At 35.7% G+C, this 25,797-nt stretch overlaps 1 protein-coding gene across 3 annotated transcripts in view; it reads right to left on the bottom strand.

The window, feature by feature from the left end:
- CNTN1 (contactin 1) overlaps window positions 1-25,797 on the bottom strand; it is a 390,365-nt gene that overhangs the window by 306,010 nt on the left and 58,558 nt on the right. Inside the window, exon 2 of one of the 3 annotated variants that reach the window (XM_054526301.2) lies at window positions 6,717-6,819. The gene's annotated coding sequence lies outside the window, so the exon portion shown is untranslated. 3 annotated transcript variants of the gene reach the window in all.

Here is a 25,797-nt window from a genome sequence, read left to right as displayed (position 1 = left end):
CTTCTCTGCAACAGAGTTCATAGGCCCTTAGGTCTTCTCCTCTCTGCATATGGTTCCTGTTTTTTATTTTTAATAATGTTCTGTTAGAGATATTTACACATAACTAATTAAATAGTGGGCCAAGGATGAAACCTTTCCTAGAGGTATATTTCTATAAATATTACAATTTATTATTGACTTTAAAATATCTAAACAGTACAGGGCCAGGACCTGGATGAAACAATAAGGCATTCGCCTCAGGTGCAAAATTTAAGGGAACTCCAAAAAAATCCCTAATAAGGATAAATAATATTTTAGTGCAATATCCTAAAGCAGTGAAATTGATGCAAAAATTCATGATGAACAAAATACAAAAATTTTAAATGAAGACAAGTTCCTATGCACTGTATCTAACTAAATAAGCCCTCACATTGCTGGTTGTTTCCTCTTACACTGGGTTAATTGAAACATGCTAGAGTTCAGTTCATAAATGTCAGAATAAATATCATTAAACACCAAATCTATAATGTATTTATTTTTTTCTCCTGTATAAATTGAATTTTAATTGTTGGCCATGGGCAAACACAAGATGCACTTCATAGTCTGCTCTTGTTTCCAAAATAATTACAATTGGCTATGATATTTAATAACATTAACATCATGTTTATCAGAAGATTGAATTTAGTGCAACATTATTCTTCCCCTCCTACTAATAAAAATCAATTGCTCATGTGTTTCAGAAAAAAAGAGATATTGTTTACAACTACTAAAATTCATCTTCATAGAATTATTCTGCTTATTTTTATTTTATGTTTTTTTAAAGCATGTTGAATCTAGGAATGAAAATAACAATAATGAATTCTTTGTAATTCCACACAGATGCACTATGGTATATCTGACTTTGTAATTTGCAATAATGAATTGCCACTAGAAAGCAATTATACCCACTCAGACCTTCTGTAGATCCTGCTTTGGGATGATTGGTTCATGCTGATCATCACAGCACACTGTTTTGGGGACACCACCAGAGTTTGAAAGAACATGTAAACATATATGTTTATATATGAACATATGCAATAACATACAAATAAAAGATTCTTACGTATAATAAAATAAAAATAAATAATCCTTGATTGCGCATAAGAATAAAGTTACTATTTAAAATTTGAGAAAATGTACACAAGGGACTCACTAGAGATTATTTCTTGCTCAAACTCCTCTTCCTTGTCTGTTTCTCACTTTGCATTCAGAGAAGCCAGCCTTTCAGCTGATCTAATGAAAACATTGTTGTAAAAATGAGAGGCCAACCTGGGTGCAGTTGCAATTCAGCCAGAAAGAATGCTAATTCTTGGCTTCAGTACGTTGTTTAAAGGAATTATTCAGGCTTTTCTGTGGCATGGAACACGGTGATCAGCCAGGAACTGTTAGAGATGAAAATAACCTTGCTTTGTTATAACCCAAAAAGTGTAGTACTTTTTCAGTTTCATACAAGATGCTTACTTGTGTCCAGTTGAGAAAAAGACAGAGGGTTAGGAGAAGATGGATCACGTCTTGGCCATTTTCTATAAAGGATATGATTTCCCAATTAGTGTGTGCTTATAAGGGATTTGTAAAAGCAGTACAAACAAGTGTTTTAACAAAAGTACTGATATGGCTTTGAAATTACCCAGGTATGGACAAAGATCTGCGGGCTTGCGATGGAGGAACCAACTTGAGGGCCCCTCATCCCTTACTAGCTGGGTGACCTTCGATTCTGAGCTAAAGTGTCTTTTTCCATGAAATAACATTACTGACATCCACTTCACAGAATTGTGGTAACAATTAAGCAACACAGCAACTATTAATAATTTGTAAATTATAAACTGTAATACAAATGTTGTAAAGGAATTTAAAGGATACATCGAGAATATGAGTAACGTTGTAAAGCCAATCTCCATTTGTGCTGGGAAGAAATTTATTTTAAAATTATTTTTATCAGTCTATAAACGTATAAGCTGATCAGTCTTTAGAAGTATAACTGATAAAATATTGCAACAAAATCATTTATTACATTAAGATTTTCCTTTTTGGGAATACAAAGTATTAAAGAAACATTAATGGGCCTTACAATTTACTAGGTTAGAAAAGTCAATTGTTTAAGGAAAACACTTTATTTTTACTTACTAAAATATAAATTAATAAGAAAAGTGGAAAGAAAGTTATCTCAGTTTGATAACTTTTCAAGTAGTATTTAAGTAACATATAAAGAAAGGTCAGTAGACCCAGGAGGTGGAGCTTGCAGTGAGCCCAGATCGCGCCACTGCACTCCAGCCTGGGTGACAGAGCAAGACTCCGTCTCAAAAAAAAAAAAAAAAAAAAGAAAGAAAAGGCCAGGCGCGGTGGCTCATGCCTGTAATCCCAGCAGTTTGGGAGGCCAAGGCGGGCAGATCAAGAGGTCAGGAGATCGAGACCATCCTGGCTAACACAGTGAAACCCCGTCTCTACTAAAAATATAAAAAATTAGCTGGGCGAGGTGGCGCACGCCTGTAGTCCCAGCTACTCGGGAGGCTGGGGCAGAAGAATGGCGTGAACCCCGGAGACAGAGTTTGCAGTGAGCCGAGATCACGCCACTGCACTCCAGCCTGGGCGACAGAGCGAGACTCCGTCTCAAAAAAAAAAAAAAAAAAATAGAAAGGTCAGTAGAAATAAGATAATTCAATTATTAAGAACTAATTAAAAAGTAAACATTTTATATCATAGTATTATTGACCCCTAGTAATTTTCAGACCAAGGAGAGATTATGTAAAATAAATTGGAAATTTGAAATTTCTAAATACTCTCATTGATCATATTAAAAATATATATTTCCTTGAATCATTACATTTGTTTAAAGTAACTTTTCATTACTATAAAGTTCATTGTTATTAACCCATATCTATCTCCATTCCCAATCTCTCTTCTGAAGTCCAGATTCCTATTTTCAGTTTTATACTGGACATTATACTTGAATATTTCCCATAGACCCCTAAAATTTAACCTGTTCAAAAATAAATTCAACATCTCCCACAGGCTGACATCTGCTCTGTCCATATATTCCTGTCTGATTAAGAAGCACCACTATCCACACAGTGACTCACATCTAAAAGGTGGCAGTCACAACCTTGCCTGACCTCAGACCCATCTGATCGGTCTCCAGGTTAAACGTATTCTATTCTAAAATATCTGCCATTATTTATCATTGCATCTCTCTACTGTCCAACATCTCTTCTCATCCTCCACCACCACCTGTCCTTCCATGTATCACAATCTAATATATTATATTACAATTCCATGGGGAAACACCCTATTGGGGTGCATCAGATAAGTTGATCAAGAGAATCCACCCAAGGATTACAGGATATTTAGTATCCTCCACCCCTTTTAAAGGCCGGTAGCACCTAAAATTTGCAGGACCAAGCCCCATCCAATACATACACACATTTATAATTATCTCAGAGGTGATGGTACAGTTCTCTGATTATTTCACTAAATGTTCTGCCTCTGAGCCTTAAGAGCACATTCTTCAATGCTTTTGAAATGCTGGAATGCTTTTTTTTTTTTTCTTTCTTTTTTTTTTTCTTTTTAAGACGGAGTTTCATTCCGTCACCCAGGCTGGAGTACGGTGGCATGATCTCAGCTCACTGAAACCACCACTTCCTGGGTTCAAGTGACTCTCCTGCCTCAGCCTCCCAAGTAGCTGGGATTACAGGCACACGTCACCATGCCGGCTAATTTTTGTATTTTTAGTAGAGATGGGGTTTCGCCATGATGGCCAGGCTGATCTCAAACCCTTGACCTGAAGTGATCTGAGGGCCTCGGCCTCCCAAAGTGCTGGGACTACAGGCATGAGCCACCATGCCCAGCCTGGAATGCAATTTCCTCCAATGTTTGCCAAGAAAACTGTCAAGCACTTCTCAAGCCCCAGTCTTTCCTCCTCTTAGTTTCCCACAGTTAAAATAACCATGGGCATCTCCAGCTTCCACAACATCGGATATATCTCTTGCCCAGGACTTGTAAAATTTTGTTTTAGTTTGTTTTTGCATGTCTGATTCCCTCCAACACTATGAGCTCCATCAAAGCATAAAACAGCATTTGTTATCTTTGTGTCCCCAGGGACCTGTATACAGCAGGAGATTGATAAATGTGTGAATTTATTTATTCTTCAGAATTAAACAATGTTTTAAATTTTCTATTGGCAAAAAATATGGGTAAGTGTTATACCATCTTTTGCCAACGATTCTTGTCAAGGTCATCAAAGGTCTTGGATTATCAAAATCAATAGTCATTTTTCTGTTCTCATATTACTTCACCTTTTAGAAATATTTGACACAGTTAGCCACTGAACTCCATCTTAAAACACATTTATTCCCTTGACTCTGTTAACCAAACTTATTATTTTCCTCTCATTTTCCTAAAGACTCATTCTTGTTCTCCTTTGCTGGTTCCTTTGCCTCTGTTCTATCTCTGAAGTTGAAATACATTAGGACTCTTCTCTAGCTAAACGCTCTGTCCAGGTGACACTATTAGATTCCCAAATCTGTGAATCAGCTTCCTATCTTTTCACTGAGCTCCAAACTTTTATACTCTACTCCTGAACTGACATCTCCACTTGTATGTCAAATGACATCTAAACTTAGCATGGCCAAATTTGACATATTACTCGAACCTGTTCCTTTCTGAGTTTTCTTCTCAGAAAAATGTCCTCATCATTCAAACTGCAGCTCAAGTCAAGCCACGAAGCAAGGATCTAGAGTTATTCTTGATTCCTTTATTTACCATATTCTGCATATATATCCATTATCAATCTTGTCAACAATATCCTCAATTCTAATATCCTTATATACATATATAAAATATATATTCTATATGACCTAATATATATAATATAAAATATTGTATCCAATTACTACAAAAACACATTATTTTCAAGTGCTTATGGAACATTTTACAAATTTTTTGGAAAGCAGACTCAGAGATGAAATAAAATACGTTCTCTAATCTCAATGGAAATTTAATTTGAAATCATAAACCAAAAGATAACCAGAAAATCCCCAAATATTGGTAAATTAAGTAATATGCTGCTAAACAATCAATGGTGCAAAGAAGAAATCCAACAATGCCTGGAGAGTATCTTCTCATGAAAGGTGGAATTCTAAGGGACATTGCTGAAATGCTTCTAAGCATGTGGTTGTTCCTTCTTCTGACCAAGACAGTCTTACATTTTCCCTTGACTTTATTAGAATTTAGGCAGGTTTCTTCCTAACAATAGGCCCCTGACTTCACTTTTCTCAGACCATTGCTTTTTTAAAACTTGCAATTGTGAGTTGTTTCTCTGCACTTTTGAGAAGTAAATCTTCTATACTAGGAAAGTCTTTGTCAAGGTCCTGGAAGCCATTTCTTTGAAATGTAATCATCAAAAAAGATAGTATTAATACCTTTATCTACAGTCTCTGTGGGAGAGTAGGAGCCTAGCATCAATAAAAAACAATTAGAAAACACAGATGGCTTAATCAAATAGACAAACCTCTTTTCTTAATGTCCTTCAGTACTATTCCATTAGTTCATCTCAGCATTAGTTCATCTCAGCATTTTCTGCCTTTTGTTTCACTGGAGTTGAGGCTAATCTCTTTCCCCTACTGCAACAGTCTTTCTCCCATACTGCAATAGTCTTGAATAAAGTCTTCCTTGCCTGTTTAATCTGCCTGGTGCTATTGTTCTTTAACGTTCCTAACCCATAGCTTCCAGAAAATCCTTTAGGTAGATATTATGGTTCACTAAATAATCACATTTCTCCACACTCCCTCTATGGAAGGAGTACCCCTTCTATTAAGTTTGAATTTAGCCATGTGACTTGCTTCAGTTAATGGAAAGCATTTATGTGAACAGATGGAAATAAACCATCTCTAAACAGAGCCTTAAAGGTGTTTCCATGGTTTGGCTTGGCCCATGCTATTTCCGCCCCCATCTCCTACACCCCATGCTATAAGAAAAGTATTGTCCAGGTAGATACTGAGTCCCTAATGAGATATTCTGAGATATCCCAGGCCTAGAGTCTAAAATCTGGAGCAGAGCTGCTACAGGAAATGTTCAGACCATTGAGTGGGAAATAAGTGTACTTAGAAGCCAATAAGATTTTGCGATTGTGAGGATAATTCAACATATTTTCAGTAAGTTCATTGAAATTCACTTTTCAATAAATTAGTCATGGATATTACATACCTCTGAAGCCCCACTTTGTTTTCCTCATTTTATTCCGTGGCACCCTAGACAAAGACCCAAATACTTTAAATGGCCTACAAAGCCTTCTGTGGTGTATCCTCTTCTCCTTTCTTTAGCCTCACCTTCCTTTCATTTTCTTTCCTTTATCTGTACACTAGCCACAGTGACATTCTTCCCGTTTTCCTAATACAATGTGTTTCTTCCCTCCACAAAACATTTGTTCTTACTACATTTTTCCATCCTAGAATATTGTCAGCTGCACAAGCCCCTCACCCTTCGTTTACTTACTAAATTTACTTAATAAATATATTACTTAACCTTCAGATCTCCCCTTAAATTCCTCCATCAGTGAACTCTTTCCTGACCTTTGCTCAAGATTTACGTTTCCATTAATATGAAGATTTCTAAGCTCATTTTATTTGCCTACTGTCTTAATCCATTTGGCACTGCCATAAAGGTGGCTGGGTAATTTATAAAGAAAAGGAGTTTATTTGGCTCACAGTTTTGCGGGCTGTACAAGAAGCCTGGCACTAGCGTTTGCTTCTGGTCAGGGCCTCAGGAGACCTTTAATCATGGCAAAGGGGCTGCAGATTTGTCACATGGCTAGAAAGAGAGGAAGAGAAGTGAAGATGGGCACTGTGCTCTTTTAAACAACCTGCTCTCACACGAACTAACAGAGTGAGAATTCAATCGTTACCGCAGGGAGGGCGCCAAGCCATTCATGAGGGCTCCTGCCCCATGACCCAAACACCTCCCACTAGGCCCCACCTCCAACATCGGGGACCAGATTTCAACATGAGATTTGGAGGGGACAAATATTCAAACTATATTTTAACTTCAGAGCACCCATTTCACTTTTTTTTTTTTTTTTTTTTTTTAAATACTTTATTTTTATTTTTTTTATTATTATTATTATTATTATTATACTTTAGGTTTTATGGTACATGTGCGCAATGTGCAGGTAAGTTACATATGTATACATGTGCCATGCTGGTGCGCTGCACCCACCAACTCGTCATCTAGCATTAGGTATATCTTCCAATGCTATCCCTCCCCCCTCCCCCCACCCCACAACAGTCCCCAGAGTGTGATGTTCCCCTTCCTGTGTCCATGTGTTCTCACTGTTCAATTCCCACCTATGAGTGAGAATATGCGGTGTTTGGTTTTTTGTTCTTGCGATAGTTTACTGAGAATGATGATTTCCAATTTCATCCATGTCCCTACAAAGGACGTGAACTCATCATTTTTTTATGGCTGCATAGTATTCCATGGTGTATATGTGCCACATTTTCTTAATCCAGTCTATCATTGTTGGACATTTGGGTTGGTTCCAAGTCTTTGCTATTGTGAATAATGCCGCAATAAACATACGTGTGCATGTGTCTTTATAGCAGCATGATTTATAGTCCTTTGGGTATATACCCAGTAATGGGATGGCTGGGTCGAATGGAATTTCTAGTTCTAGATCCCTGAGGAATCGCCACACTGACTTCCACAAGGGCTGAACTAGTTTACAGTCCCACCAACAGTGTAAAAGTGTTCCTGTTTCTCCTAGGCATTACCATTCAGGACATAGGCATGGGCAAGGACTTCATGTCTAAAACACCAAAAGCAATGGCAACAAAAGCCAAAATTGACAAATGGGATCTAATTAAACTCAAGAGCTTCTGCACAGCAAAAGAAACTACCATCAGAGTGAACAGGCAACCTACAAAATGGGAGAAAATTTTCGCAACCTACTCATCTGACAAAGGGCTAATATCCAGAATCTACAATGAACTCCAACAAATTTACAAGAAAAAAACAAACAACCCCATCAAAAAGTGGGCGAAGGACATGAACAGACACTTCTCAAAAGAAGACATTTATGCAGCCAAAAAACACATGAAAAAATGCTCACCATCACTGGCCATCAGAGAAATGCAAATCAAAACCACAATGAGATACCATCTCACACCAGTTAGAATGGCAATCATTGAAAAGTCAGGAAACAACAGGTGCTGGAGAGGATGTGGAGAAACAGGAACACCATTTCACTTTTTAATTACATGCTTTCATTATTATTATTATTTACTCAATTCCTGTTTTAGCCACTATAATGTAAGCCACAAAAGAAAAAGGGCCATGTATAATTTTACTCATCATTTTATCTGTGGTACCTGCACACAGTATAGCACAAAGCAGGGTCTCAGACAGTTCTTATGCGTGAGTGAAGATTCAAATCCAGCTGCTAGGACACAAGTCCTTTCCTTCTTTTACTATTCTATGCAGTAGAACATTTATCCTCATACATTATATAAAGACGTTTATTTTTTTTTGTTTTGTTTTGAACTTATGCTCAGTTTTTGTGATAATACGTATTACTCATCTAAAATTTTGTAAAGTTTTTGCCTAAATATACTGTTATTTTGGATAAGTTCTGACTATTTCTCTGAATTCTCAAGAACATTTAAATTTTAATCTGTTTTCTAAGGTGATGACTTCTATTGTCCATGGACCAATTCCTTGTCTTATCATCATGATTTTTACCCACAGTTAAAGAGTATATCTAGCAGTTCATCACTGATGAAGGTATTCTACAAAATGTCAAAGGTTTGCCCTAAATCCCTCTTGTGGTAGTTTAAGGCTATTTCTACTTTGGAAATTGTACTTGTAAATGGCTATATTAAAGGTGATCTTTGTATATGTGTAACAGTAAAATTCATAATGTTTGTACTTACTATTCTTTTGAAAGAAAATAAAGTCTAGCTTTCTTTAAATATATACTTACTTGTGGTTACCCAGAGATTAATATATTTGAGCCTGATTGTGAATTAAAGAGGAACAAAAAGTATACATTCTGGAATGTAAAGACCTTGTGATGTCTGTGCTAGTCAATATGTATTGTAGAACTGTCCCTAACAAAAACAGAGAAATCAGTTATTCTGCATTGCCATTCAGCTTAAATTAGGATTGTATTGTAAAAGTGTCCCTAACAAAAACAAAGAAATCAGTTATCCTGCATTGCCATTCAGCTTAAATTAGGATTCTGGTATTAATTTGAAAGTTTAATTAAGCTTAGAAGTTTAGCCTATTCTAAAATAACATTTAATTTCTCTACAATTCTAGCCTGAAGATTGTTCACTGAAGACACAAACAGTCCCCAAAATCCAAGTGAACAGTAAAATAGACAGGCAAACAAAAAACCCTCTATGGAGAAAAAAAATGTTAAATTTAAAATATTACAAGTAAAATAACTGAAATATAAATACTCATACAAGCAACAGCTACCAACCAGTAGATTTTTTAAAAAGCTTACCTTTTAAAGTATTTAAGCTGATCTATCTAAGAAATAAAATAAAACCAAAATATGTTTTAATGCCACATGTCCACAACCAAACTGAGAACCAGGAATCAAAACTGACTGAATCATGTATTTAAAAATAGTTTACTAAAACTTTTCAAGAAAAAAAAAAAGAAAACTGCAGATTAAAGAATAGAAGTGCTCCAGTGAAGACTGGTAGAAGAACAAATCTTATTATAATTTCCCCAGTCTAGGATGCTTTTAAAAGATACCCACTACTATTTTATAAGAAAATTAAATGGTGTCTAACTAAAAAGAAGTGTTACTACACTAAATTACAGAGTATGTTTTTCTAAAAATTGGTATAGATGAAAAATATTTAAAAATTGGAAGTCTTTAGATAAATCTGTTGACAACTCCATAGTACATGAATTAAGTCAGTATTTTCCAAACTGTATTTCACTTAGAGATTTTATCATGTTGATTTACAAATAGATTACCTATGAAATATATTTGTGAAATGCTACATGTATGATAATCTTCTCTGAAGATTATAATGCACATTTCCAGAAAACCTATTTAGTTTGACTAATCCATTTTTCTAAATTTATTTGACAGAGTAATTATTTTTCCAAGGGCACAATTCAGTGTTCTGGAGCATATCATATAAAATTAAATTAAATTAGGGGAACACAGGTAACATGGACTACATCCTTGGCCTTTATGATATCAGAATGGAAGTGTGTGTGTGTGTGTGTGTATTATTTTAAAAGACCAACAATGTAAGTATGAACTATTTATTTTTTGAAGTTGTCACCTATAAGGGATAAAAAAATAGAGTTCAGGGTGTGAGCTATCAACTAGATTTACTTAAATATAATTTGTTTTGTATTTTTTCATTGAACCATGTAAATATTTTGGGTAATTAGAAAATAAAATCCGATTTTCAATAAAAAGCTTTTAAAATCACAAAATAATATGAAATAAATAGATCCAAATGTGTATCCAGTCACTGGTATAGCCACACTGTGAACAGCAATTCCAAGTGATTTTAAAACACAATAATTTGCACACGCCTAGTGAGCTATAATCTAAGGAACTGCAAAAGAACTGCAAAAAAAACATATTAACTGCTGTCAATAATAATAATGTTGGTAGCAGTGTTTGTATTGTAGATATTCTTGTGCGTTTTTTATAGGATAAAACAAATGTGTAATTTTGTGATACAAATTTGTGATATAATTGTGATATATAATCATCTCTTGTTTTCATGACACATGGGATGCTTGATATGGAAGAAGGATGTACAGACATAAGAAAGTGATTAAAAATTCAGAAACCTTAAATTTCAATTGTAAAAGCCAGTATGAACTGAAAATATATTTTATATTCAAAATCAAAACAAAACATATTTCCTATACTGTCAACTAAAAAAAGCAAAAAACCAAAACAAACCCAGCTTGGTAGCAGTAAAATCCCCTGGCACCCAGATTAAAGGCTTGCAATACTAATGCAATCAGAACTTGGAGGAGTGGTTGATTCCAGATCTAAGGTATTAAAGTATGTCCCCGACCAACAGGCAAAATGGACCCCCGTGGCTAACTGAGATGTCTATATTTAAGACAGAACCTGGTGGCCATAGCTGGGTAAGGGAGTGGTCACCTACTCTGTGTTCTCAGAAAGATGTTATAAAAGTATGACAGGACCTTCCTTTCTATAATAAAGTCAAATCGGTTCCTGTTGTAGGTGCCAAGATAAATTGTTGCCTGATTCACTCCCCAGTCCCACAGTGGCTTTTTGAAAAAAAAAAAAAAACAAATATATCTGGGCCAAGTGAGGTGGCTCATGCCTATAATCCCAGAACTTTGGGAGGCCGAGGTGGGCAGATTTCTTGAGCCCAGGAGTTCAAGACCAGCCTGGGCAACACAGCAAGACCACGCCTCTACAAAAAAATACAGAAAATTAGCCAGGTGTGATTGTGGGTGCCTGTGGTCCTAGCTACTTGGGAGGCTCAGGTGGGAGGATCACTTGAGCCTGGGAGGTAGAAGATGCAGTGAGCCATAACCATTTCACTGCATTCCAGCCTAGGTGACAGAGTGAGACCCTGTCTAAAACAGAGAAAGAGAAAGGGAAAGGGAAGGGAAGGGAAGAAGGGGAGGGGAGGGGAGGGAGAAAGAAAGAGAAAAAAAGGAAAAAGAAAAAGAAAAAATACCTAACAGAGACCTCTGGTTTTGGGCTTGGAAACCAACCAATCAGAGCTCCCTTGACCCAGCCAATCAGGGCTCAGTTCTATCAACCAATCAGAACTAAGCAAGTTTCAATCCTCCATTTGTATAAACAAACCTTATTTCGAAACTGAGCAGGAACTTTGCTATAAAACCTGAATACTTGACCAGGCACATTGGCTCATGCCTGTAATTCCGGCACATTGGGAGGCTGAGGCAAATGGATCACTTAAGGTCAGGAGTTTGAGACTAGCCTGACCAACAGGGTGAAGCCCCCATCTCTACTAAAAATACAAAATTAGCCAGGCATGGTGATACATGCCTGTAATCCCAGCTACTTGGGAGGCCGAGGCAGGAGAATAGCTTGAATTCAGAGTGGGAGGTTGCAGTGAGGTGAGGTCGTGCCATTGCACTCCAGCCTGGGCAACAAGAGTGAAACTCCGTCTCAAAAAAAAATAAAAAAAGAATATATATATATATATATATATATATATATGTATATATAAAACCTGAATCCTCCGTCTATTGTCTGGAATGTACTTTCATTACAAGAAGGCTGTGTCTCCCCTGGTTTGCAAACTCTTCACTGGAATAAAGTCTCTTTCCTTCAGATTTGTTTTTCGAGAACTTTTGTTCAAAGAGGTAAGTTATATACAAGTGGGTGTGGTATAAAAAAATCAGATTCATCTTGAGTTGATAACTGTTGAAACTGGATTATGTATGTGTAGCAGTTCATTATACTCTTTCATCTGGTTTTGTACATATTTGAAGTTTTTCATAATAAAAACAAAATAAAACAAAAATAGATTACACAGTTTGCTGGGATGCAAAATATTACAATGTGGAGTGTCCATAAACGTTTCAATATCTACAGAAGACACAATTTTTAAGCTGATATAAAGAATTACATTGTAACAGGAAATGAAATAACCTTTGCAATTATCGTCTCAGTAGTTTTTACTTCAAAAAAGGTGCCTATATTTCTTATCTTACGGTCTTTCACTTGGTAGGTGTTCAATAACTGGTTGCAGAATTTAAAATGGTGACATATTTCTCTTCAAATCTCCTATAAAATTCTCAGAACACCAACAAATAAAAAAAAAACTTTGTTTTGAACTTCAAATATTCTGAATATATACATAGAAATCAACTACTGTATAAAATATTCATAACACCAGAGGCTTAAAAATGTAAATTATTAGAAACATTAAATCACTGATGTGATTACAGAATGGCATTTTATAAAAATAGGGCAGCAACAATTAGAATCATACTAGATAATAACTATCTACAATGTGGAAAAAATTTCTTTCTCTAAGGCACCAAATTAAAGTATAAGAAGATGAATAACACATATTTGGTCCATTAAAGAGAAAAGAAGGGGAGACAGATTTACATTTGTTATCTTAATTAATCCTCGACAACACCAAGTGCTCATTCTACTACACCATGGTATTTCTACTTTTCTATATATCAACTAAATATCATGTTAATTACCTAATATGTCTGCTTATTGTCAAGCCATAAGAAAATAAATTTATTTATAGTACTTTGTATTTAGCACAAAAATATAAAGATATTTGATTATTTTAATAAAGAAAGACTAACTTAAGATAGATAAATGGTTTTATTTTTTTCTTACCAATGAGATTTTCAATTCATGCTTACCCTGGTTTCTAAAAGAACATGCGAAGAATTCTGAAAGAATGTCATAGTGAGGGGAGCAACAAGGTTATCCTTGTGTGGTGAAAATCTATGGAAGGTTATCATTGGCTGAGCAAAACAGCATAGTGGAAGCTGAAACCAATACATCAAAAGATAACTGTACTTCAAGTTCATTAACCCACTGGTGAGAATTGCTTGAAGTAATAACTGACAATATCTGTGAATCCTAACTTTAAAAGCTTAACTATCACAAAGCAAGCCTTACCTTTATACTTTATTTCTTCTTGTATTCTAATTCACGTTTCTTGAGGAAAGGGTCAATAATAGGAATTCTTATAAGAATGAATGCTCTGAGCTGGAGGATGCTTTAAAAAATATATTTGGATTCTGAAAGAAGTCACAGGAATGTGGAAGATAATATTTCATCTATGAAATAGACTGAAATTTTTTGTCCTTCCCAAACTCAAATATTGAAACCCTCACCCCCAACATGATGGCATTAGGAGGTGGGGCCTTTGGAAAATAATTATATTTAGATGAGATCATAGGAGTAGAATCCCCATGATGGGATTAATATACTTAGAAGGAGAGAAAGAGACCAGAGTCACTCTTTCTTTGCCATGTGAGGTTACAGCAAGAAGGCTGACGTTTGCAAACCAGGAAGAGAGCCCTTACCAGGAACTGCATTATTGTTTAAGCCACCCAGTCTATGTCATTTTATTACTGCAGCCCAAGCTGACCAAGTCGTCCTATAAATATTCATTCATTCAATCAAAAACTAATTATTGACTGATTACTATGTGGCTGTAATCACAAGTCTGGGAACTAGCTACACAAAAAGACTAGCAAAACTGTTTTCAAAATATATCCCCTAAGAAGGAGTGTCCAGTATATAAAAACAAATAAATAAACAAGATAGTTTCAGTTAGTTATAAGTGCTGTTAAAATATAAAGCAAGCAACAAAGCAGAGAATGACTTGAGGGACTACTTCAAATTGGATGATGACGCAAAGCCTCTTGGAGGTGACATGTGAACAAAGAACTAATTAATAAAGAGGAGCAAACTATTTGTAAGATCTAGGGGAAAGCATTCTAGGCTTGGGGAACACCTAGTGCAAATGCCTTTCCTAACAACCCTCAGCTTTGAAACTCATGGCCTTTGACGGTACCATCCAGTACTGCTTCTTGTTGCAATTACCTACTAATTTCTTAGACATCTTTGCCCACTGTCACAATCTCCAATGCTAATTTTATTGTAATTTTTGGCAGTTCCAATAGCTGTACACATGGCTCCACTGAAACACTGATCTTTTAGTTATTGACTTCCTCTCATTTGGTAATTTTGTCATCCATGCCACTGCAGCTCCTCTGGTTACACCAATGAGGACACTCCCTTTATAATCTCAGTTTCTAGCGCTGTACTCTCTGACTATGGCCTTCTTTCTTCCCAGATCACTCACTCAAAGTTCCTTAACTCCAATGGTTCTACCACACCAAGACCTACAATCCATAGATCCTACTACCTGATCCCTCACCCCCATCTCATGCTCTTACTCTTTTCCTTATTTGGCTTAAATTTCATGACACATTACAAAAATCCCTTCATTATATAAAACTCCCTTGCTCCTCTCCTGCTTCACTGTAGCCTTGACTGGATCCAACCCCAGTTAAAATCAGTTACACCTTTTCTGTGCTTGCAACTGTGTATCTAAATGTGGCTAGAAAAACAAAACACACCATATAATCATACAGAATGTTTTCACTTTACATTTATGAACAGTATCCTGAAATTGAACAATCCCCAATAAACCAAACCATTCATGCTCCCATTCTTCTAGATTAGTATTTCAAACTTACTCTTCTCTCCTTAAGCTATTAATATTCCTTCCCTCAATTCCACCCTTACTAGGCAAGTAGCATATAATAATAAGGGTCTACAAGATCGTATTCTACAAGATCAAAACTTCCCCCTTATACACAAGATCTTATCCCTCTCACCTACTCTAATCACTCCAGGAAGTCTCCCCTTTTTAATTTTTGTAGAGACAGGGTCTCGCTCTGTCACTGAGGTTTAAATGCACTGGTACAATCATAGCTCACTGTAATCTCAAACTCCTAAGCTCAAGGTATCCTCTGCTTCTACCTCCCAAGTAGTTGGGATTGTAACACCAAGCCCAGCTGATTTTTTTTAATTAAATGTTTTGTAGAGAGAGGATCTCACTATGTTCCCTAGCTGTTCTCAAACTCCCGGCCCCGAGCAATCCTCCCACCTTAGCTTCCCAAAGTACTAGGATTATCATGTGACCAGCCTTGCCCAGCCTCTTTTTCTTCTTGTATCATCAATGTTTTCCAACACCCATTGTTAATTCCTATCAACACACAAACTTGCTATTACTTCTCTTTTCCCAGATAGGTTTCTTTGGAAGAATAAATAAATAAGAAATAAGAAAATGAAAAAGAATTTTTATTTCTGGAATAAATAAATAAATAGTAAGAACAACCACGCCATTTCTTTTTCTTTTTCTTTTTCTTTTTTTGAGATGGGGTCTCACTCTGTTGCCCTGGATGGAATGCAGTGGAAAAATCATGGCTCACTGCAGCTTCAACTTCCTAGGCCCAAGCAATCCTCCCACCTCAGCCTCTGAAGTAACTGGGACTACAGGCATATGCCACCATGCCCAGCTAACTTTTTTATGTTTTGTAGAGGCAGAGTCTCACTATGCTGTCCAGGCTGATCACGACTGGGCCCCAGGGATATTCCACCTTGGCTTCCCAAAGTGCTAGGATTACAGCACCCAGCCTCAACCAAGAAATTTTTTTAAATGTATAGAAATCAGTTTTAAAATATGAGGACATATTATAAAGCAACAACGATATTGAAAATGGTACTAATAGAAGGTATAGAGTTCTTTTTCACAGAGTAGAGGTACGGAAAGGGACCTAATAATGGATGTGATAATTATGACAATACAAAGCAAAAAGGAATACAGGTAGATTTAATTTTTAAAAATATGAACATAACATTGACAACTTGAGAAAAAACTTGCAACATAAATAGTAGAAAAAGAGAAAGTATCATAAAAATACAAATAACTGTTACAAATGATTGCTCAAAAGAAAAAACTGGCAATGCATGATTAAGAAATGCAAAAGAAGATACAGTTGGCTCTCTGTATATGCACGTTCCACATCCACAGATTCAAACAACTGTGGATAAAAAAGTAGTTTTCAAAACCATTAAAAAAAATGCAACAGTAAAAAAAAGTAGAAATAAAAAAATACAGTATAACAACTATTTACATAGCATTTACATTGTATTAGGAATTGTAAGTAATGTAGACATGATTTAAAGTATGCAGGAGAATGTTTATATGAAAATACTATGCCATTTTATAAAAGGGACTTGAACATTGTGAATTTTGATACCTATAAGGGTGCTGAAATCAATTCTCCTGTAGATGCAAGGGATGACTATAGGGATAGCCAGTAGTATATGAAAGATATTTAGCCTTGCCAATATATAATAATGTAAAACAAAATCAAAAAATGAGGTACTATTATGACTTATGTATTTAAATTATTTAAACACATATTATAATTTATCCTATATATGTGTATATGCACACACATCTATAGTGTACCAAATATTGTGAAGCATAGAAGAACATGAGGGCTTTCATACTGGTGGAATATCAACTGATAACTTTCTGAAGGTAATTTAACAATATGAAACAAAGTTTAAAAAATTTGATTTTCATAACAGTGAATAATAGAAACAATATAAATTTCCAACAGTAGGGGATGAATTAAATTATAATATATCCTTATATTAAAATGTTATAGAACAATTAAAATTCATAATATTGAAGAACATGTAAGCATATTTGATGTTGCTCCAGACACTGTCTAATCTACGGGGCAGGTAATAAAATAGTGTGAAATATATAGTCTCAATTTTCTAAAATATCTGTTACAAAAAATGCATCAGAAAAATAATGATATGGTTTGGCTATGTCCCCACCCAAATCTCATCTTGAATTGTAGTTCCCATAATCCCCACGTGTTATAGGAGGGACCTATTGGGAGGTAATTGAATCATGGGGGCAGTTACCTCCACGTTGCTCTCTGGATAGTGAGTTCTCACGAGATCTGATGGTTTTATAAGGGGCTTTTCCCCTCTTGCTTGGCATTTCTTCTTGCTGCCACCATGTGAAGAAGGACGTGTCTGCTTCCCCTTCTGCCATGATTGTGAGGCCTCCCCAGCCACGTGGAACTGTGAGTCCATTAAACCTCTTTTTTTCTTTATAAATTATCCAGTCTCGGGTATTTCTTCATAGCAGTATGAAAATTGACTAATAAAAATAATGATAAGATAGGAGAATAAAGAGAGTAGCTATTTCTGAGTCATGGAGTTATAAGTAATTGTAATTTTCTTCAGCATTTTCCTCTTTTTTATAGCAGTCTATTCAGAAAGTTAAGAAGAAAGCAACAAATAGTGAAGACGAAGAAGATGAAAAGGAAGGAGATGAGGAGGAGGGAAGAATAAGGTTTGCCTCTCTTCACTCCTTTTAGTGGGAATTGGTCAAAATTACTAGAGCTTCAGAGTAGTCACATGGTTGCAGGCCCCTGCAAGGTAAAATTAACATTGCAGGATTGTGGTCAACCCCACTCTTTCCTCACCATCACTAACACTACCATATGTGAAGATATTTAATTATGAAAACCACCAAAGGCAATGACATATACTCTGGTAATGAAGGGATTCTAGGTTCTACATTCCAATCATGTAGCTTGGGGAGTCACAGAATATTTTTAAACTTCAGTTTTAATTATAACATAAATTGATTGAATGAGATAATCTCATTACCTTAGTACCTTAATTACCCATTTGTTTTATTTAGTAATATTGAGAAAAATAAGGAGAAACAAATTTTGTTTTTATAAATCAAGGGTATCTAAAAAGAAAGTGTTCTAGAGTTTAAAATGTTATGTTTGAAATGTTTTTGTCTTTAACTTTTGTGAAACCATTGTAAAACATTAAGTAATAATCATCAAAATTATTATGGAAACTTCCTGGAATCAAGATTAGAATTATAAAAAATATACTATAACATAGAATTGTCTTATTTGAAGTTGGATAAAATAACCACTAGTTGAAGTTGACACCTGGATCACGTTCATTAACATCAGCACTAAGGGGAGAATGTAAGGTAAGCCAGATCCTCTACGTAGCTATTTTTTAAAAATAGGTATTTTTTCAAAATCATATAAGGACAGTTTCTACCACTTAAAATATTTTAATGCCTTTACATAATTGACATTCATTAAGGATTCTCTAGAGCATATAAGGAAAGAACCTTAAAATCCCAAGGTTATAGTCTCATGAGAGTCTACTCAAGCAACAGAGTATGATTCAAAGGACAATGAATGTGCTACACACGTTGTAGTTCTGAAACAGTGAATTTAGGACAAGTTAAATTGCACCAAGGCATGGACTAATAAACATCAAACAAAGCAGTCATTGTAAGCTAAGGCTCATCTATTATAAACATGTGACCATACAGGGCATAATAAAGCCTTTGTTTCTGTGTTAGTGCACAGTTGTCAAGGAGAATTATATATTCCAAATTTATTTTGTTAATGGCTCATAAAAAAACTTAATAAAATGTTTTGTAAATATTTTACAAATTTAAATTTAAGAATAAAAACATCAAGAAGATGAAAAAATTCACTCCAGTAGACCTCAGATAAATACAAATAAATAATGATCATAAAAATGGCTTCAATTTGAGAACCACAAAATATGGGTCACAAGATTCTGAAGATATGCTTTGTCAATTAGCGCCTTCTTATAGTAAACCCTTTAATTTATGAGGCTCTTTAGAGACCATATAATTTCATCTGACCAGCGTAACAACACTTGGAGGTCAATAGGTAGATATTATCGCTACTTAGCAGAGAAGAAGCTATGGCTCTGCAGGATTCTTTCCTTAACTCATATAACTGGTGATGCTGTGGGTCTGATACCACAGTCTTCTGACACCTAGTATATTGCTGTTTTCACTGAATTATAGTATTTCTTTACAAAATCCTTGTTCATGTAAAAGCCATAAACTGAAAACCAGGGTTGCCTGGTTTACAGTTTATCATGGTTTCCTCTTGTGATGTAATCTAAACACTTTGTGAATTTCTCTTAGCTCTGCAGTGCCCTGGAGACAGCTCCTTTATTTCTCTCTCTCCTTTGACTCCTTCTCCTGATACAAAATTTCCAGGCTAAAAGAAAGAACCTAACCTAGAATGTAAGAAATTTGAGGATAGAAATTTTTGTCTATATGTTTTCCGCAATGTCCATTTTGTCCAAGGGTACTGGGAATAGTGTCTGGCACACAGGAGATACTTAGTTAACTTTTATAAAAACATAAAACTTCCTCTTACACAGTTTAAACTATTAACATCCCAGGATGTTTCATTTCACTCTCATGGTCAAATATATCAAATCTGCAGCCAACACTATTATAATTTCAAACCCATCACTCTTCTGAAATAATTCCAAGTTAGATAATCAATAACTTCCTAATTTTTAAAAATGCAGTGGTCTCTTTTTAGTCTTCATCCTATTAGATTCCATTTAAAAACTGAACACTCTGTAAATGTTCATTTTGTCACTGCCATTGCTGTTTGATCCTACTTTTCTTTACCTGTCTTTGTTTTCTTCCTCCTGTGCTCGCTCCTCTTCCATTATTTAAACAAATAATGAAATTCTTCAAGTTATGACCTTGGCTTCTTCTCACTCTGCTAGTTCTCCCTGGCCATATATTTTACACCATGGTTTAAATTACCATATCTGTGCCATAAATACCCAAATCTATCTCTAGTCTTCATCTCCTGACTGGGCAAAAGGATTAGATATCCTCTTTTCTTGAATGACCAGAGGATCTCAAACACAAGATCCTCAAGATAAATATATTTTCTTTATAATCCTCTTTCTCCAAAGTGCCTTTTCTTGAGTTGTCTCATTTCTATTCCCTCACTAGCATTTTTCCTCTTTTCTGATTCTCAACTGGTGTCCATGCTTTTTAATTTATTTTTTATTTTTTATTTTCAAAATAGAGATGAGGGTCTCACTATCTTGCCCAGAATGTTCTTAAACTCCTGGGTTCAAGTGATCCTCTGGCCTCAGCCTCCCAAAGAGCTGAGATTACAGGTGTGAGCCACCATGCGCAGCTGATAGCCGTGCTTTCTAATTCTTTTTTAAAAAATGCAATCAAAAGAGAACTTTCAAATATCGCCAGCACCATACCTACCAACTAACTTTCATCTGTATTCATGCATTATGTCTTTTCTTCTGTTAAAATACATGAGCTTCCCTACTTTACCTAGAGTGAATCCCTCCCTATATATTAGAACACATCCATACCTTTATATCTACTTAGAGGCAATGTTCCAGAATATTCCCCTCCTGCCTCATTGATATTTCCTCTCTAGTAGATGAAGTCATCATCATGCAAACCTCATTTTTAAAAAACTGTCCATCTTAGAAGTGACAATCAGCCTTCCTAGATCCCACATCCTCATCCAGTTACTGTCCCATTTTTCTGCTTTCCTTTATAGCAACACTTAAGAGCTGTTAATACTGTCTCCATTCCTCTCATTCTTCTGAACCAATTCAATCAGGCTTATCTTCTTATCACTCCAGGAAATAGCTCTTTTCACAGCCTCAGTGACCTCTACACCACCAAATTAAAGGTCCAAACTTCAGTTCTCATTTTATAGGGACTAGTAGGAGAATTTGATACAGTGGATCACTCCTTCCTTCTTGAGAGTCAGAACTTCCTAACCACATACGTAAAATAGTGAAAAACCTCATCCATAACACCCTAGACTCCAACTCTTCTCTTTCACCAGACTCTCTCCCTCACACAGCTTCACTGAAGCTCTGCACAACACCTATTGCCACGACATATAGATTTACTTTTCATGAAATGTAAACTCTGTGATTTTGGTTATGTTACTTAACCTGTCAGAACTTTATTTTCTATTATCCATGAAAATGGCATGATTATAAATAAGCTGGTTGCCTGAGAGGTTTCAAGGATTAAATGAAAAAAAAAAACAAAAAACAAAAAACAAAACCACATATGTAACTACTACTATTACCATTGTATAGATAGTTCCTCATTTTCTTTATGACCTCACCCTAGTCCTACCAGGTTATTAACAAAAAAATATTGAATTATACTTATATTCTAGCTGTTATTCACCCAGAGGAAGACATCTGAAAGATGTCTCAAGTGGCACTAACATACATCACAATATCTGTACACTCCTGTGCAGGACTAAGCATAAGGATAAAAAAAGAAATATTTTTTTCAGTCAAAGAAATCAACGAATTGCGGTGTGTTAAACTGAAAGGTGGACAATAGAGGTATAGGCTGTTTACTGTACATTCAGTTTGCTACAATAACTGGTCCACTATGTGAAGTCAATGACTATTAATTTATAATGATTTACCTTAAATCTTTGAGAAGACACAGCTCTATACAAGTATTATACAGCTCAGTCTCTCAACGATGCTTACAAAATGAAAAAGAATTCCGGAGAGATAATGAAGTATTGGTGCTTTTCAGATAGCACTAATAAATCAGGAGAACACCAGGTTAATCATTCCTATAACAATGCAAAGAAGCAAACTGAAATAGTTCACTAATATCAAAGAATGCTGTGGTATAAAACCAGGTAAAAGAACCTCAGGGGTGTTTTGTCTGTTTTCAAGTCTAGCACATTTTAATTTTAACTTAGCAAGAAAACATAGATAAAAAATATATATCGCACTTAAAATTTTTAGACTACTGCTTATTGTCAAAGCATTTTCTCTTCCACTAAATTGTTTCTACAGCTTTATTTCTTTGACTTTATCCCATTTTTTTAAGCATAGTAATCTCCAAATAGGTCTGGCATAGACAAATCATTAATTAAATCAGTAAGCAAATAGATTTAACAAAACAGCAATATAAAAGACTTTAGGAACAAGTACATTAACTTTTTTTGTGATTAATTGAATACAGTGAGGATAAAAGTCAAAATTCTATTTAAATAAAGTTTCAATTTTACATTGTGTTTTAAATAGCTTAGCAACAACAATATAAATAAGCACAACAGTTTCAAGTATAACAACTATTTCAGCAAGGAAATAAATATTCTGAGAATATGTACAATAAGTGTGCACAATCAATCTTTAGAAAGTTTTAATTATTTCAGCAGATTTTGGAGACTGTGTTATATAATTTACCAGGGCTTAGAAGTCCCACTCTGTCCGTCACTATTTGTGAGAATTCAGCAAGCTACTATGCCATGGCCATCTCAGTTTCCTCTTCTGTAAAAGAATCTTACCTACCTCATCAGTTTGTTGCAGGGATTAACGATGAATTTTTATGTAAATAAAATGGAATTACCCTTCATTCTTCCTTCTTCAACCCTACAGACAGTCTCTTCCAATGTCTCTCACCTAACAGTTAACAATGAACCTGGCTTCTGCTCAGATATTCATTTATATCCCATCTATTATTTTATTCCCCAGCAAGTCTTCTTGCGTGCACTCTTATTCCCTCAAAACATACTAAAAACCACTGCCAGATCAATATGCTTAAAGCACCAAATTGTACATTCCATGGTCCTCTTCAAATATTTGCATTTAATACGACTGCCTACAGGATGAAGTACAAACTCCTGAACTTTGTATTTTATGCCCTCCACAATGTGGGTCTCTCTGCCTCCACAGAGATCTAATTTAGTATCTAATACTCTCCTTTCATGAATACACCATTTCACTCAACTCAGACTACTGATTGCTGAGCAAGAAGTCATGCAAATTGAAGCCTTTGTTACCAAAGTAGTTTTTTGTTGCTTGTAATATACTTGTCTTTATTTGTATCTCAACTTCCTATTAAGAAACACTTTTTTTTGGCATCAAATCACAGTCAAGTCCATTGACATTAATATGGCTAATTTTTCTTACCACTCCGTGTGTTATTATGTATTCCGTTAATTTACAACAATATCTTCCTGACTAGATTCCTTACTTCCTCTCCCCTCTGCAAGCTATTCTCCATCCAGCAGCCAAACTGATACTTTAAAGGTGCAAATCGTGTTAGGTAACAGCTCCACTTAAAATCCACTAGTGGGTCTACATACTTAGAACACAAGGCAAAAGTATCACGAATCACTGTGCACCAGGCCAGCCACCTCATCACTTGTGCTCTGGAATTCATCACTTGGCTTTTGCTCACTAGGCTCCTGGCATGTTGTATTTTATCATCTTTTTTTGTCTATAATTCTTCTCCCGTGTCTTTGCATGGCTTGCTTCTCTGAAGATACCTTCTCTGACCACCTTATCTAAAATAGTCACTAACACACACACACACACACACACACACCCCTTCACAAAATATTGGAATACTATTATAATATGTACAAAATTCAACTGGTTTGAAAAAGCGAGATAGAAATGCCATGTATGATAATTATTTCATTTGTAAACCATGCACCCAGTGAGACAAACAAAAATATGAATTTCCCAACTGGAAACTCAATGATAGAGACAGAATGAGTTTTCACATTAATCTATATTATCAGATTAATTATCTCCATTACACGTAATGTGTCTAGGCTATATTTGTTACAGTAGATAGGTAGGAGTGGGGCAGGAGGGGGCTCCCCGTACCCCACTAGGAATGTCAGGCAACCATCAGGTGATGGTCAGGCAGTTGTCACACTGCGTCTCTAAAGTAATAATTGGTTGTAGCCAGCATCAGGGAAAGGCAATTTCCTAATGGATAAAAGCACCTGAACCTGGTGATTGACAGTTTCCTGCTAAGACCTCAGGAACTGGGTGAGTGGGCTCAAGCATGCACACTTCAGAGGCAAAATGGCAGAGTTTAACTGGTATATGACCTTCCGTGGGCATTCCACCGGAAAAGGGAAGAATGCTTCATGTGAACGTGCCTACACCTCCAGTAAACACACTGCACATACTCATCTCCCAAGTGTTAGCGGACCACCGTGCATGTAGGCGGCCCACCCCAAGGGAAAAATCAAGGGAAATGGCATGCAAGACCTTGGAAGTATGCCAATATATAAAACCCCAACTCAAAAGATCAAACCCCACTCTTTTCCTTCAAGTTACCTATTGGGCCTCTTCCAAAGGTACTTTCCTTCCTTTTGTTCCTGCTCTAAAGCTTTTAAATAAACTTTTACTCTTGCTCTTAAACTTACCTCGGTCTCTTTTTCTGCCTTATGCCCTTCAGTCAAATTCTTTCTTCTGAGGAGGCAAGAATTTAGATTGCTGCAGACCCTTATAGATTTGCTGCCAGTAACGTATTCATATATGATAATGGCTTATATGGTTGGTTCTTTAGTGAATAATAAATACAGAATTAAGCTCATTAATAAGTATTGGAATAGCCAAGATTATTTGAAGCAGATTTTAATACCTTAAAATGTTTTAACAGTTAAGTATAATTTGGTAGTAGTAAGACTGCCAATATTTGGTCTTTTTTAAAAAGGAGCATTTGATGCCAATACCTGTACCTTGATGGAAAATGACAATAATGCAAGTGAGAATGCCACTAATAATTAAGTTGTTGCATCAATAATTGTTGGAAAGTTGAATATGTCTTACTGTTAAAGTAAATATCAATTCTGTGGAATAGACATTTTGTGATTTATGTCCAGTTTCATAAATAGGGCTACCTAAGTGAGAACTAAACTTTGATTTTTTTTCCTTCTCTTGCCCAAATTCATATCTAAGGGACTAGGGAGTCACTCCCTGCAAACCATAAAGTCTCATCAGAGGGGTTTTATTTAACCCTATACAACATACCTTACTTTCCAACCTGACTCTGGCATAACATCACCTGACAGATAAGGAAAGAAATCAAAATATTTTAACCCCGAATACGTTTCTTTGCCATATCTTAAAATAGCCCTGCAAAGTTGTTTTCTGTGGGCAAAATACTACATTCTGTAGAGAATCCCCTTGCCCTTTTCCAGGCCTTTTCCCTGATCCCGGAGAGAATTGACTAAGAGGCTGGCACCTTTTTAAGTCTGATAAGAAATATTTACATTCTATTCTCTCTGAAGCCTGCCACCTGGAGGCTTAATTTGTATAGTAAGAACCTTGTTCCCCGAAATCCCTTATCTTAACCCAGACATTTTCTTTCTATTAATTCCAGATCTTTAGATAAACTCTTTCAACCAACTGCCAATCAGGACATCTTTAAATTCACCTATAAGCTGGAAACCTGGCCCCCTTCCAGTTATCCCACCTTTCCAGACAGAACCAATGTACATCTTACATGAATTGACTGATGTCTTATGGCCCCCTAAAATGTATAAAACTTAGTTGTGGGC

The sequence above is a fragment of the Pongo abelii genome, chromosome 10 (assembly GCF_028885655.2).
Source record: "Pongo abelii isolate AG06213 chromosome 10, NHGRI_mPonAbe1-v2.0_pri, whole genome shotgun sequence".
NCBI classification, from domain to species: Eukaryota; Metazoa; Chordata; class Mammalia; order Primates; family Hominidae; genus Pongo; species Pongo abelii.
The sequence above is the reverse complement of the archived record's forward strand: the minus strand, read 5'-3'. Positions and strand labels throughout refer to the sequence as shown.